This window comes from Andrographis paniculata, unplaced genomic scaffold (genome assembly GCF_009805555.1).
Source record: "Andrographis paniculata isolate CXL003 unplaced genomic scaffold, ASM980555v1 Contig86END, whole genome shotgun sequence".
NCBI classification, from domain to species: Eukaryota; Viridiplantae; Streptophyta; class Magnoliopsida; order Lamiales; family Acanthaceae; genus Andrographis; species Andrographis paniculata.
Window position 1 is genome coordinate 501,669 of NW_026137624.1, and position 17,605 is coordinate 519,273.

General features: G+C 32.7%; 1 long non-coding RNA gene across 1 annotated transcript; it reads right to left on the reverse strand.

Moving 5' to 3' along the window:
* Positions 1 to 13,404: 13,404 nt before the first annotated feature.
* Positions 13,405 to 16,786, reverse strand: LOC127242253 (uncharacterized). Its single transcript, XR_007836755.1, has 2 exons — positions 16,538 to 16,786; positions 13,405 to 14,182 (listed from the first exon to the last, which is right to left on the reverse strand). It is a non-coding gene; the product is annotated as an uncharacterized LOC127242253 (long non-coding RNA).
* Between the last annotated feature and the right edge of the window lie 819 nt (positions 16,787 to 17,605).

The window sequence follows — 17,605 nt, forward strand, 5'->3', positions numbered from 1 at the left end:
AGCGAATTGAGGAGCTGGTGCAGCAGTAGAACAAGAAATCTTCTCAGACAGTACGTGGATCCGCAGGCCCCAAAGATAAATGAATTAGGATCCTTTCCCTTTCATGTACATATTTTTTTGGGGGAATAACAAGGCTTGTACAGAAATTTCTGATGATCAATGACACAACAGATTTTTTTTTGGTAACAAGTTGAATTTTTCAATACTGTATGCCTATCATAATTTCAAGCATGTGTTAGTACCTGAAATCCTTTTAATACATTGTTGCATTAGTCTTATGATATATTTTAGAGTAGGGTTAGACAACTTGCGAGCGCGGAACTTAGTAATTTTTCCTTTACCTTATTCAATAATGTGAATGTTGAGTTAAACCAAGTACCCGTTGATATATCTTGTAAAGGTTAGTGCCCACTTTGTTTCAATCTTTGCATACTCAGTAAGAAAAATGAACTTTTATCTATCGACTTCGCTCAAATGAAATAACACTAAAAAGGGAAGTTCTTAAATATGGTTTGAGAGACGATGTAAGTGAAGCGATGAGGACCTGTATTATTAAAGGGGACTGAAAAGGCCTAGGTACGTGAAAATCAAATAAGGTCACAAGCAGACACAAAGTTTTTTGAAACTTGTGGCCCGTCATGAAATATAATGAAGGAAACAAAAAAAAAATTATTTTCTACACCCTTCGGCTGAAGGTTCCCTTATTTAAAAAAAAAATAGTCCCCACTGAGTGAGCAAAGTTGATTATGCCTGGACAACTCCGTTCATGTTAAATCCAACGAAAAGTTTTGAATGCTTAAGGATCAATTGTTTCTACTCGAGATTCACTTTATTCACAACCATGGCACTGATCTTAGGAAATACTTGACTGCCTTGAACGGGTTAACTCTTTATTCATACAATTGAGTTTGTTTGAGGACGAACAAAGGTTTAGTGTGAGGAGGTTTTATAACTTTGAATATTAGTATATTCTTCGCTTGACAAAACTGTGTATTACTTGAATTTTGGTGTGAAAACCATCACAATACCTGATTTATGGAAAACTTTGATTTATTTTGCTTGGTATGATCCAGAAACTGTCTGTTGGGATTATTTATGTTTTTGGCCATTTTAAGCGATATTTCTGGTCCAGAAAAGCTAAGTGTTGAAATCCAAGCAATGGCGTCTCTGCTTGGCAAGCGGCGCTCCTTTTGCGCGAGCCAGCGCCAGTGACCAGGCATCCACCGCAGCAAAGTGAGAGTGAAGCACTCTAGAAATTCACTAAGTGTTATCTCTCAACGGTCCAACCATTCCGATACCAGCCAATGACAGCAGTATCACTTGAGCAGCACTGATGCCCTTTAGCCATCTGGGTAAGCGAGGAAGGTCTGCGCTCTTACATCTTCAAGCAAGAGAAGCGACTGCCCTAGGAGTTATGGCCAAGTGCAACTGCTCTAACTGAATAACCACCAGCAACTGTCTAACTGCTCAACGGTACTTCTCAACTGCTCGTGACTTCCATCTTTTCTAGCTATAAATGGGCCAGGTTTCTTTTGTAAAAGACACACGAAAGTATGCATTTGAGTTCTTCAATTTTCTGCCCGTTTTCTTACCTCTCGAGAGCTCCAACCCTGTAAGGGAGTTCTCCAGCAGGAATGGCCAGAGGAGTTGAGATTTTCTCCTCCTCTGACCGCTCACCTGACTGCTTTTTAGATTAGTTTTACTGCTTTATTCTAGTTTCTTTTACTATTTTTGTATTATTGTCTTTATGTAATCCTTTGCTATTTTCTTTAATAAGTAATGAAATATCAAGATTTTTTCATACTCGTTTCTTTCCCTTCCTCATATTTGAATTAGCATGATTAATTTGGAATTTTGTGTAGCTAAGAAATAACAGAGAAGAATGGATTATCTGAGCCTAGTTTTGCGTTGTAATCATTAACAGATTTTAGGCGCTTGTCATTGAAGTCTTATTGTAAATCTCTTAAGGTCAAGTATCAGCGGTTCAAGTTCTGTGTAAATCTGCTTGTATGATTACATGTACATTTTCTATCTCTTACATGTTTATATGTATTTTCTCTTGTTCACTAACGCCAATCGCTCATCTCATTCATAAAATTCTAGCCATTAAGGAATGCACAAATCACACACAACATTATCTGGTCACTCCCTACTGCTCACTTAGTATATACATATCGCTCCCCTTTCACCCTTCCGATTCCGCTCACCTGCCACGCTCACTGCCTCCATCGCTCGCCATCCCCGCTTTCGCTCGTCTAACCGCTCACTTTTACCTACTTTCTTTAATCTTGTATTAGTGTAATTCGATTCTTCTTACCATTTTTCCGCTGCACATCTCTAGTTCAATTCTTGCTTAAATCTCACGACTTAAAATCCATGTGTTCAACCTGAAAACTCACCAGTCAAAGAGTATAAATAATTTTGATATATGATTCAGGGTGTACAACTTCATTTCTTAATCTATATCTGACCATGTACGATATTGCACACTTCACTCTATTTTCATTAGAAATTCCCTATAAATAAATCCAAAATCATTGCAGGACTTATAATTCCTACATTCTGCGGAGATAGGAATTGGAACACCACAGGTTATGATATAAACACGAACAAAGGAATCTCTTTCTTCTTGGATTTTTTCGGACTAGTTTTTGTGTTGATATCAAATCCAAAGATCCAACCGTTGGATCGGACTTAAATTTTCGTATGTTGTTGGGAATGTCTTGAAGTAAATTCTGAATGATGGAGATCAAGATTAGACCTTTGGATCATCAAGGGTTTCAGTCTAAACGGAACGGTTTTTTTGTGAGTTTTTCCTTTCCACTCATATTTTGTTGACAATATTGATTTTGTATCTTGTGATTTGGAAATTGGGTTGATTTTTTGTATTGAACGATTTGTATCCCTTTCTTTTACTATAGTGGAAATTTGTGGACTTTGTTCCCGTGATTTTTACTCCTCACATCGAGAAGGTTTTCTTTCCACATAAAAATTGCTTGTCTTTGTTGAGTGATTGCTACTTCTCTCAGTGTGGTTGTTTTCTACTAAATTCATACTATGGTATAATTCATAGCGAGGTTTACGAGTATTTATCCCATCAAGATATATCTATTATTTGTATTTTATGCAAAAAAATCATTACAATTATGACATATATTATTAATATATGTCATTCGAGATGATCCAAGAAACTAAAGATGAAATTCATATGGAAAAGCCATGAAAAATATAAAGTTTTACCTCATAGACCGGATTTAAACAACCATAGTCATTAGTGAGCAATCTGCCCAATAAACTGCTCTTGTAGACAATTTACAAATGAAGAAGATAGTTCAAGTCATTGAACTTAAAACTTCGACGAGAAGTTGTTAACATTCAAAACGAAGGTCGATTGGTTATGAGTAAACATCCAAATGGTTATACAATCTTATTTAGATTCACAACGACGAGGATTCCACCCTCTAGTAAAGTCTTTCCCTTTAACCGAAGGTATTGCACATTTTAGACTTAAGAGAAAGATTAGTGTTAAAGTCATCACCAGATGATCAAATTGATGGTTGTTATCTCCATGAAGGTTATGGCCGTTGTAACTACTTAACCGTTGTCCTAGTGCTTATAAATACTAGTATCATTTGTATTATTCTATACTCTTTCTTATTCTTATTTTTTATAGATGTATAATGTAGAATCAAAGTTCAAATTGTAATGAGTTCATTCCGGTAAATTAATGTAGCAGTTAGGGACCCTTTTGTGGAGGAGTTCTCCACTTGACCTCTCAAGTTTGTTGTTGGAATTCTTTTTCAGCAAGATTACAACTTTATAGTTAAATACAACTATAACTTTCATTATTTTCAGTAATAGTAATATATCATTTTATTCTCCATTTTACCTAATGCACTCCTCATTTATGTTTATTTTTAGGTTATTTAAATTTGGTTGTTGGCTAATTGTGGAAAAATGCATATAAACTCATTATTCATGTCTATTTTACACGCAAAAAATGGTGTTTTGATGTTCCGTAGTAAGTGAGCAATGTAAGTGATGTTAGTCTCATCAATCTTGTAATAATGATAATTCAATTTAGTCTAGATAGATATATCATATGAATAGACAGCAAGTAAAATATATAAATAATAATTCATTAGACATAACAGATGTCCACCAAATCACAACAACTTTGCTATTTAGTAATATTTTTATTTTTGATTCCGATGGTCTATTTTTAAACCCTAAAGTAAAGTACTAATGTAACTAATAGTCTAGCTCAAATAACTAGCTATGAGCACATTCAACCTTTTATCCATTACATTTTATAAGTATAAATCCTTTTTAGTTCGTACCTTAAATTGCTCACAAACACACCACTTCAACTCAGATATAGTCTTTATTTATTTATCGTTTTTTTTAATTTTTTTTTATCTATTGTTATGTTTCTTGTCAAACCTTACATCAAAATTATATCAACTCACAATCTCTGACACTTCCACCGACATAGTCATCTAGCTTCACGTTGCTATATATATATATTATGATCACTTACCACAATCACTTCACTCATTTAATTACTCATCTTCTACCTGGTTTGTCTAATGTATTGCTACTTTACATTACTAAATCATGTAGCATTCACCTCACTTGACCTACAATTATTCGTTTTCAATAGCTAACTAGCATAACTTTACATTAGTTCATAAAATAATAACTCATTACAATCTTTGTTTTAGCTAGGCTCATTCACATAATTCGTTGGAAAATTTCTCAATTTTAATCCTTGAGTTTGACCTAAAAATTCACCAATAAAAAATTATATTGTTTGATTGGTATGAGTAGATTACAACCTTAAGATCACTTAAGCCAATATATCATTCAATATGTAGCCAATTTTTATCATTTTCATCAATAATTCATACTACTCGTGGATTGCATAATTTTGTTTACATCAAAGATTTTAACTTTAAGAATTATTTTTATGAAATATTTTGAGCTCATTCAGTTTAACTTGTTCCTTTATTCGATTTATCTCATATCCCATATATTATTTACTAATGCTTTGATTATATATAGCTTATTATGCATATGGGACTTTTAAATTGAGCAACTTCATAAGAATCAAGTTTTTCTTTATCTTCTTGAAGTCAAAGACATTTGTTGAGAGAAGTTATTTGCAAAAATACCATGGCCAATCAAAGATATTCTCAAGTGAAAAATATTTTTACATTTGACGTATCAATTAGGAATCCACCTATGACTACTTCTATTGATCCGCAATTGATCAACGCATTACTCACCATCCAGGAAGGCATGACTAACATACAACAACACATTTAAATAGTAAAGAAAACCAAAAATTTTATATGCTCAGCTAATCCAAAAGTAAGCCAAAGTCTCGATCACATTACTCATGCCCAGAACATTCTACTCAACTAACTGATGAGCCTCAATTAAGAAGTAATCTAAATTCAAGCAAGAACATGATGAATTCCCCAATCGCCAAAATTCCTATGGAAGTTAACTACAAAGCTGTACTGGAGTCTATCCCCCATCTCTGATGGTGCTCGTAGGGTAGAGATACATATTGTGATTTGAAGCCAACACTTGTCTCACTCAGCGGATAAAACACTTAAAACGGACTTCAATGCAAAAGCCCACACGATCACTTGAGAAAATTTTCTAGGATCTACTCAACTTTTAAGAAAATATGGTATATCTTATGATATTGCTAAACTAATTTTCTTTCCATTTTCACTACATAAGGGAGCTAAGTGGACAAACTCTACCGCTCGCCCTTCAACATTTCCAAAGTTGCCCAAAAGTATTTGGCCAAATTCATCATGCTATCAAGATAATCCAACAATGAATTCAAAAAAACTCTAGACTAGTCTTTTCCTTAAACATCGCTGAAGGTAAACTTACTTTGAGTGTTGATGGTAACAATATCACTTTTTCTACGCAAAATGTAATTTTTCAACCTCTAAATAGGAATGATTTTTTTTAATAAACCAAATAAAATTAATATTTTTGAAAACCAATTAACAATTAGTGACCACTTTCTAAGGTATAAATAAACTTTAGCCAAAGCCTAGCAAGAAAATAGTGATGCTAAGACTAAATAAAATTTAAGAAGCTTCCATATCACATCAAATATATCATTCTTGAGCTAGAACAACCTTTTCTTTATTCATATTCAACTTGGTCAAGCCGAATCAGGATGCCTAGTTAGTTGAAATGTTGAAGCGGCTAAAGGGAGCTTCGCATGGAGCATTTTCAATATAAAAGAAATAAGTTCAAAAGTCTACATGCATAATATCAATATGAAAAACACTATAGAGCCCTATGGGAAACCTCATAGGAATCTTAAAAATATATACAAAAGGTAGTAAATATAAAAGTTGTAAAATTATTTGATGTAGGTATCATTTTTCCTATAAGTGATAGAAAATTAGTCATCCCTGCACAAGGAGTATATATATATATATATATATAAAGGCTTTAATGAAAGGAAAAATGAAAAAGAAAATTTTGTATGACATGACTTGTAATTGGTTGGAGAGTGTGCATAGACTATCATAGGATGAGCTTAGGACCAAGATAGCTCACTTTTCTCTACCTCTACCTGATCAATACCTTAAGAAGCTACTTGGCCATGATTTTTACTATTGTTTGGATGGCTACTCAGGCTTCTCCCAAATTTCTATCAACCGTCTAAACATGGAGAAGACTTATGATATGTTACTTATGTAGGATGTCGATTGGGTTGAGTAATGCACTAGAAACCTTCTAAAGATACATGTATAATATATTCAAATATCTTCTTGACATCTGAATTGATATTTATATCGACAATTTTGTAGTTTTTGGCAAGACATTTTCTCAATGCCTCAATCATGTAGAAAAATCCTCCGATACATTGAGTGCAACCTTGTACTTAACTGGGAAATGTTACATCTTATGGTAAATTGGAGAATTATCTTAGGTCATAAGGTTTCACTTGAGAGAACAAAAGTAGACCAATCAAAAGTTAGAAACCATCTGACAATGAATAGATAGATAAGTAACAAAAAATTCATAGATTATTGAAGAATGCTATAGTTCTTTTTGTAGGGGCGCACTTTGCTAGTCAAAGAACAACAATGAAAGCCTTGCAATCTAGTTTATTTTTCCTGCGCTACAAAAAGATGTTGAATCCTTGGCCAAGTCATGCAATTGATGTAAAAAATTAAGGTCTATCTTCAAAAGAGGCGAGATGCTCTAAAGTAGTATTATGATAATTAACATATCAATGTATGGGATGTAGACTTCTTGGGGCCTTTTTGAGAATCTTTTGGTAAATTTTACTTTCTAGTTGTTGTGGACCATGTCAGTCAATGGGTCAAAAAGATTGCTTTGCCTATTGATGATTCAAATCTATGATATATTTCCTGAAGAATACAATATTTCTAAGGTTTGGAGTCTCATGTACTCTTATGAGCGGTGATGACGACACCCACTTTAAAAACAAAACCCTTGAAGATGTTCTAACTCAGTATAGAGTTTGTCAACATCTAACTACATGCTATCATCTGCAAGTAAATGATCACATAAAGGTATCATCAGAAAAATGAAACACATCCTCTATAAAACTATCAAAAGAAGTAGAAAATCGGTCTCCCTACTCGTCTCCGGAAATATATGTAATCTACCCCTAGATCTCGAATATCATGCTTATTGAGCTATAAAAATTTAAAATTTTGACCTATTGTCTGTCCAACTTAAGTAAACAGGTCACTTATTAGATCTAACTGAGTTTTGATATATTGCATATTAGAATACTAAGCTTTATAAGAAAAGAACATAATTTTATCATGACAAGATGATCCCGATATAGGAAATTAACTAAAAGAGTCCAAAATAATGCTATATAATTCTAGATTCCATCTTTTTCTTGGGAAGCTTAAGTCCCATTGGATTTTTTGCAATCTTTTGGACAAGTTTTTCCCAATAGAGCTGTTAGGATCAGATATTTGAAATTCTCGTTAGACGATGATAGCTTTGTTCTCAATTAAGCATGGATAAAACATTACATTGAAGGATAAGTTCAAAGAAAAATCGCAGAATTGGACTTGACATACAATTTTCCATTTGCTCCATAATCTCAAGCATCCTTAATCCAAATAAACATAGATTGAAATTCGCTCACCATTACACCGATCGGTAGTTTTCTTTCTTTCTTTCTTGTTTTTTTTTTAAAAAAAGAAAAGCAATTCATTAATTTAGATTATTAATTTTATAGTTTATATTATTGCTTTAATTTCTTAATTTAGTTTATTGATTTTATAGTTTAGTTCATCGATATTGCAGTGTAGTTTAATTTTTCAAGTTTATCACTTTCGAGCTCAACTTATTTTCGTCTTAGTTTATCCTACCATTTTTGTTAGTACGACTTATCATTTTCTAGTTTAACTTCATTTCATTTATAGTACAATTTACTTCTTTCCGAGTTACGTTATTTCATTTAAGTTAGATAATTCCCTTAATACAGTATCTTAGTTCGCTAGGAGGTTTTATATCCATTTTTATGATTGTAGCACACTCATCTAGAAATTTCAATGAGTTTATGTTACAATTTTAAAATATTTTATGTGCTTAAATGTGCCAACATACCAAAGAATATTACGTGTTTACTCTTTTGTTATGATTTTATATATCTTAGTATTTTTTAGTTTTGAAGCACGCCATTAAACTATGATTACAAAGATATGGAAAAATGAAACATTTTATGTTTGTGAATCACAAATTTTTTTCATGAAGTTTTTAGATTCACAAGCTACACAGTCAGTCAGAGACTGCTATTAATTTTCTTGAATCAGTTCAACTCTTGCTTGACTTACCCTCCAAAGGCTACAAGTAGTTAATCTGGCGTGGGGAGAAAGACCGACCCTTGAAATTTGCAAATATTGGAATGAATTAATACAAATTATTTGCCAGATGAATGTTAACTATCAATAGTTGCCAACCTTCTAGAATCTTTGTTGATGCCTATAAATAAAGGTAGAATTGGATTTAAATCCTTATTTGCCAAAAATTATTTACATTCAGTCCCTATTTGATAAAACTTGGGCTGCACTCCCTCCTTTTTCATATTATTTATTTTTTCCTCCCTTTTCACCCTCCTTCCCCACCCAACGAAAAAGAAACCTCTGTAATTATTTTTCGATCACAAAATCCACGAAGAAACACCGGCAACTACAAAATTGAACCCGCCGTGCTGGTCGCTCACACTCTTTTGATCTTCATCACTTATTCATTCGCCGGTTGTCGATCTCGAACACCCATTGCTCCGCGCTCAAATCGACAAACCTCAATTTTTTTTTTAGGTTAGTAACTATATATCGATTAGGGGTAAAATCAGGGTATTATGTGGAAAATTATAATGCCCTACTCGATGATGCTTACTCACATTTAAAAAACTTTCAAACATATCCATCTGTAAATATATTCAAAATCTATTTGTGAATATTTGGTTTTTCAACCGATTGTTCTGCTGAGAAGATGTTCGACGAAATGCCTGAACGAGATATAATAACACGGAACGCTATGATCTCCAGGCTTGCAACAAATGTTGCAAGAAAAAAAGGATGTCAATTTGTTTTCGAGGATGGAGGACTCGGGAATTCATCTCAATCAGGTGACGTTTACTTTTTCTCTCGTGGCATGTGTTTATTTGGATATGACGATTAAATGATTGGATTTGGTGAGGACTTTGCGAAATGTGTATGGCGTCGTGCCCAGGATCGAGCATTTTGGATGCATTGTCAATTTTTTTAAGCCGGGTGGGGCTTGTCGGATAGGGAAAAAAATTGATTCAAATGATGCCATTGAAGTCGGAGAAGGCGGCGAGTTGAAGGGCATTGATGAGCGGGTGTTGTGGCGACATGGAGGTGGTGGCGGAGCGGGTGTTGTGACATTGGAACGGAATAATGAGATGTATGTGTTATCTTTCTAATGTTTATGCAGCGGTGAGGAGACACGGCTAGGCGCAGAGGGATTGAAAGGCGATGAGTTGGCAGAATGTTGAGAAAACATCGAGATGTAGCTCGACAGAGTTATCCATGATATTTTTTCAAAGGAGAAGACATATTGTAATATGAATCGAAAAAATGATGCTATGACTCGCAGCAAATAAAATAGTCACGAAAATGTGAACGTTGTGGTCGTCTCGGGCACGACAAAAGAAATTGTAAAGCTGCGGTACCGTAGGCCTTTTGAAGTGTAATTTTTGTTTTTGTTCTAAATGTCCTTTTTGGTGTGTAATTACATTTGACATAATTGATAAAAATGTAATGTGGAAGGTAAATATACAATAGCAAGAATATAACTGTTGTTGTAATTTGGATATTCTGATGGTATATGAACATGAACAATGGGTATGTGACAGTTCTCCTTTATGTATGATAATTCAATGACACAAGGTTTCAAATAAATGAATAGAGACACACGAATTATCTGGAGGAGTATTTAGTTGATCTATCGAAGCACATCTGGTGGTAGCGTATTACTGTCCCAACAATATCAGTGTGGTCTTGATAATTAATAATCGCAGTGACATAAAGTACACGAACATACTGTGTTGATCATGTCACATCCGTTAGAAACATACAAATGAGGATTAAGTCTTAATCTGTTTCGGAATCTATGAAGGTTATATGCTAAATCCTTACAGGCATTAAATGGAGCCATGAAGGTACACAATTCGAAAACCTTGCCATAAGATTACGTTGTTCAGTTATACGTTAAACTACAGAAGGTACACAATTACTAGGATTTTGTACACCATGCGAGTTTGGGGGTATGGAAGGCCCGCTTTGGAGCATTTTCCTATCTAGTTGAGTCATGCGCTATACAAGTATGTTATTCACTAAATGTTGTGTATGAAACAATGTGGATTAATCGTAATAACTCTAATGAATTTCAATTTATGACATCAGTCATTTATACTAACAACCAACATAATTTAATTTACTTACTCATGACTTGTTTAGTCATTTACAAGTGAATGTTGGAATATTATCATACAAATTAACTAATTATTTATGATTTGCTTAACCATTTATAGTAAATATGTATTGTTTATATTTCCATACACTTTGGGGTGTTACGAGAAATACTACTATGGTTGAATTCATTCATGGTTACTGTCATTTAGTGAATATTTTAAGCAAAAATGCATATTCTCCAGCTATAGGTTACCAGAGCATATGTAATCGTAACTGAAGTATATTTAATTGTTATTGTAGGTACGTAATATCTTATATAGGGTATCTACATTTATGATTCTGGTATGTAACCATGTGAGCCGAGTATAAACCTCGATATAAGAGATATAAATAATGATTTCATAGGCGTTAGATTTGTAGTACCAGGTATCTTCAAATGTAGTTTATTTTAGTCAATCCCATGCAGAGGGTCCAATGCGCGAACTCGGTGAGAGTACTTCCTCTTTCTACCTTTGTAGACCAAAGATTATTTTGTGTGCTACGGTGTGTATTACTGGGTAATAGGTCTTAATAACCAATCAATCCATAGGAACAGTGGTATATGAGTAACAATCAACATAACTTACCCTAGTAACTCATTACTTGTTTAACAATCTATAGTAAATATGAGTTGATTACCATTTCATACACTTCGGGCATTCATTTAAAGTATGCAGGTACACAATTACCCACTTATGTCATAATGTTATATTTTTTATTTACATGAAAGCAGAGCCCGGGTACATAATTTGATAAGAATTGGTACATTAAAATCTATAGGGAGTACATCGGAGCCATGCTGAAGTACTTACCAGCTCAACCAAGTTATACTTCTTTGAAATGTTTCTGGCTAATTGATATTGAGTTTATAAGTGTGCAGTAGTTTGGATTATTATGTCATGGGTCAAAATATTTTAGACAAGATGTGTTTGTCCTATTACGCCAAAAACACTTGAAGTCCTAATAGTAGATTACGACTAGCGTGTTCACTTGAATATTATTGTGTGTGCTACGATGTAGAATACTATGTAATGAGTCTAAAGATTTTCAATTCGTGACATAAATTATATATTCTAACAACTAATATAATTTAATTTAGTCATTTATAACTTGTTTAGCCATCTATAAGTGGAGGTTAGAGTATAATTCTACATATATCATACAATATAATTAAGTCATTTTTTACTTATTTAGTCATCTATAGTAAATATGTTGTTTATCTCTTTATATAATTCAGAGTGTATGGAAATATTATTACAATGAATTCATCCCTGATTACCGACAATAAGTGAATATTTTGAACCGAAAATGGTTGGTTACCTAAGCACAAGTTACCAGGGTATATATACCCGATATTGAAGCATGTGATACCAACTTTATCGTTACGTAAGATCTGCGCTAGGGCATATCGGTATTTGATGCAGGTATGCTAGTATGTGCTCCGGGTACAAACACCGACATTTAAGGTATAAATAATGGTTGCTTAGGTATTATCTATGTAGTAGCAAGTATCCATTAATGTGTTTGATTGCAGTTGATCCTCTTATGGAATGGCCAATTCTCGAACTCGGTGTGAGTACTTCTTCTCCCAACCCCGATGGAAAAATTTGGGCACAGTACGTTTACATTTGACAGCACATGCCCACACTTTTCAATAGCAAAACAATAAAGCATGTACAAGTAACAACCAACATAGTTTAACTAAGTCCTTTATGACTTGTTCAGTCATCTACGGTAAATATGTATTGTTTATTCATTACGTAGATTTCTGGGATTCACGGGAATACTATAATGATACATTCATCCCTGATTACCGACAATAATTGAATGTTTCAAACAAAGAACGGTCGGTTTCTGAAACACAAGTTACCAGGGCATATATACTTGGTGGAAAGGTTTGGGCATGATACATTTACATTCAACAGCTTATGCCATATTTTTCAATAGCGTGATTACAAAGCATGTAACGTTATTTAATGGGTGTAATATAATTACTTTATGCGTCAATAGGATATAACCGGTTGGATCTGCTGGTATATTTTATTGTAGTAAGTGGTATGTAACTCTATTACACAAGTATATAGTGAAATATTAGATGTTTGTAAATATATTCTGCAGGTATATTAATAATGCACTGAGGTATTTGATGATGCAACTCTGTAAGAACGAATGATAAATATAATATCATGTTATTTCCATGGTATTTGAATTCTATTATTGGGTAATCATTTGGAATTCTAATAGCTGATTAAAACCCGTTGTTGTTGCTAAGTACAACCATTACCTATATAGCACAACTAAACATCAAATTTCTACATCCCACACAACTACATTGCTATTATAAAGTTATATATGTTAATATTACATGTATATATATGTATTTGCAAGCATGTTGGTAATGGAATGAGCTATCTGGTGATGCTAACATGTGGGAACAAATAGTAAAAATAATATCATGTTGTTTCCATAATGTCAACTCCGATGTTGAATGACGTGGGCTCCGGGCTAAAGTTATTAATCAAGGCAAGCAGGCGGTGCCACTACAACCTTATCTTTGGGCAGTCCAGAAAATGGCCGAATTGAGTCATTTTGATGGCTCTAATATGTTCATCCAATATGCATTTCTTCATTTTCTCCATCTCGTTATGAAAACATGGTACTGCAAATCGGATGATAACCTATTTGTATTCTTTCCCCGATTTGTAAATAAATACCACAAGTTCACATTACTCGAACAATAAAAAAAAACTAAAATATACAACTTCGGGTAACTAAACAAAATGTACATCTACAAAATTAAAAAAAATCACAAATTAAATAAATAAAATAATCCAAAATTGGTGCCAAAATAAAACACTCAACTCGGTGTATCTGGGCAAATATACGAACGATTTCAAATCCGATTAACAAATAAAACTACACCGATCACTTAGGGCTTCTCAACACCAAACCAATGCATACAAATACGGGACCAAGATTTACACCTCAAATAATCAAACAAACTACGGTATAATATCAAGGTCAACAAATCAAAACTTGAAAAAGGTCCAACCTGGCACTTACTTCTTCGAGCTTGTCTTGGGGGATGGGAGCGGTCAGCTGTTTTCTTCACATTTTTGCACCGAATCGGTTGTTACTTAATTGCCGGAGGTTCGAGAGCATCGGTTTGCCTAGAGATTGAAGAAAAAAGGTTTAAAATTGGTGTGAAGGGAGTTATGAGAGGTTTCCTGCCTTTACCCTTATTAAATCGTGAATTAATTGTTTTTTTTTTAATTCACAAAAAGAAAAGGTACGCGATTTCTAACTAGAAGTATATAAGGTTACAATAGAGGTAGAGCGGGAAGTAATATAGGTATATATTACAAAATTTGAAGTATTGATCAACCTATTTCGAGTACATGTTGCGTATATAACGGTGATTGAGGGAAAAATACACATTGGGGAGCTATAACAAACCTAATTCATAAAGTAGGGACTGCAGACTAACTAATTTCTAATAGGGACTGAATTGCAAGTATATTTGTCTGACAGGGATTTTAATCCAAGTCTCCCATAAATAAAAGGTCGATGTTATTCATTTGTACACTTAGACAATTAACTTTGTTTGTCATTTTATTGTTTAAACTTCTCTCCAAAAGCTCAAGTTGTAAGAGCTCAAAGTTGTTCGTCTACATGTCTGGCAACACACGTGATATTAGTTGTGTGCCCAATTTTCTATCATTGAATATTCTCTACTTAGATATATATATATATATTTTTTTTTCATAATGTAGTTACAAATTTAATTTTCTTAATAATTAATGAAATATCATTATTTCTTGTCTTGTGAGAACTTATGAATGACATTTACATAGACAATTGTTTTGTAAAATATATTTTATGATTTTGGAAGAACAAATATAAGTTTACTAATCAAAATTTTTCGAGCAATTGTATTCTATTTAGAAAGAGAAATTTTAATATATAAATTATCTAACATATCCAATATATATTTAGTGGGCTCTTGCCTAATTATTTTCTGCTTACATGATTAACCAAGTTTAAAATAATGCAAGATGAAACTAACTTATCTACCTCAACCTTATTTTCAATAGAAACATAAGATGGGTGATCAACTTCAACTACTTTTATTGATATTCGAGTTATTAAAACAATTCTTACTTTTTTATTTCAATAAAGGAAAAAATAGTTTTATGATCAAAATATTGAATATTATATAAAGCAAATGTATTGGTCCTTTTTCAAAATTTACTCAACACAAAAAGACGGTGCACAATAAAATTGACATGTTACTAAAAATATCATACACAAAACAAAATATTAAAGCAAACAATTAAAAATCTTAATCAAGAATCCTTTAATACCACATGTTTCATGCTACACTCAAGGTTCAGGGTCAATGGTACTTAATGTCAAAAGGATCTTTTCGGATAATTTATAAACATAAAGACAAACAAGAAATTGAAGAAATAAGGCCACAAAACACAATGTAACATCACGGATCTAACAAACAACCAATTTTAAGAATATACATTTTTTTTAACCAACTCCAAACACCGTTACCATGTATTGATATCTAACAAAAACTACAAATACAAGTTTCTTGTTTTTGTTCTAAAAACATATTACAATTAGCACATACCATATTAACCTTGATGAAGGTTTATTAAAATACTAAAATCTCGTGTATATGATCACCAATGTGGTTTTGTATGTCGTAGCCTTTCAAATATGGCTTTACAAAACCTTTTTGAGAGATTTAAGGTAACAATCAACAAAACATAAGATATGTATTTACAAAAACACTTACCTATGATTTTAAACCATATGAACTTCCTTTGATCATATTAAAAATAATATTAGTTTGAAGCTTTCAGATCCAAATTAAATGATTGAAGAAATAAGCTTTATAAGAAAATGAAAAAAAAGAAAGCACGACAATAATATTTGTAGTTAAGAACCAAATATTTACCGATCTAGACTTTTGATGGATCAAAACACAAATATTATACCAGATCTTCCAAGATCTAAAATAAATACGGGTGGATCTTAGAGATCTAACTTAAAAAAAAAAAAAAAAAAAAAAAAAAAAAAAGCTCTCTTTGGATCTAAAAGTAAATAGAACTAAATAAATATTGTCAACTTTTTTACGGTAGAAAAACAAACATACTCAAAGGCTATGATACCACTATAATGAAATATGCGCCAAAAACTTTAGTTTTGTATGGTAAACTTAGTAAAAATAAAACAAAAATATCAATATTCACAAATTAAAAAAAGTTTATATGCTATATATAAGTGAAAATAATAAGATTACAAAACTCAATTTCTAAAATCACCTAACTATGAATAAATGAAACGAAAACCCTCATCGCGATCGCCAGCCATAAACAACCCAATCAAATACTCATGGCCCTTGTTTCTCACAAAAGCAAACCCAAAAATAATTGACAGGAGAACAATAGGTCTACAAATCGATGAGAACAATAAGTTTGGTAAATCAATCTATAGTGGAAACTACATACCACACAAATGCAGACATGGGAAAAACACCAGAAAACCTGAAAGATAATGCCAACAAAATTTTAAATTTACGTCTTGTCGCTAGATTTCTTGCTAGAATCCTTCTAAGTTCACATAATCAAAGCAAAGAGAAAAAATCAAAATCTCAAGCTTCACGCGGAAGACAGAAGCAAAGAACTCCACATTCATAGGGAGAAATAGAAGAAGTGGGGAGAAGAGAGAGAAAGAGAATGAGAAGATAATTTTTACAAACAAAGTGAGAGTGTGTGAAAGAAGGAAAATCAATAGGAATTAATTATTTATAATCGATAGAAAAATAAATTGAAATTTTTTCAAAATTACTTATTTGGTAAATAGAAATGCATCTAACTGAATAATTAAATTAATTGATATATTTCAATAATTTGAGCTTAAGAAATATATTTTGTGGGTTAAGTTAATGATTTTTGGTAATTAAATTAAATGTTAGGAAACTATTCGATATTGTTAATTACATCCCTTAATAATGTGTTTAAACACAATTGTATTCAATTAAGTTGGCACAATAGTATGACAAAGATATAGATCACAGGTGGAAGGTAATGGCCTTATGGGTCTTGGGGAACAAAGTCTTGAGCGAGTCCACGAAAGCCTATAGAGTGCATGCCGCAAGTCTAATCATTAAGTCAAATTTATTTATTACCAAGTCTATCCAATTTTAATTATGGAATTAATGTCTGATTTGAATACCATGGTTATAACCTGCCTTATTTCCCTTGGGTGGAGTGGAGTGTCTATTTTCATTCCTTCTCATTCACTATATTTTTCAGCAAAGTTCTAAAAGCCGTTTTCGGCATAGCTCGATTTTTTTCCTTATAATATTTTTTTAGATTAATTATATTATTTTAATATAATATAAGCTGAAAAGGAGGAGGAGAGAGAAGTGACGGTAACAGTGAAATGATGGATTGATTTAGTGCAAATTAAAGACCCACCCCATGAGATGGGATTAAATTGTAACATAACAAATGAGGGGGGAAATTTCTGCGAATCTGTCTGTGCCAACTCTTCTCTGAGATGACAACCAACCA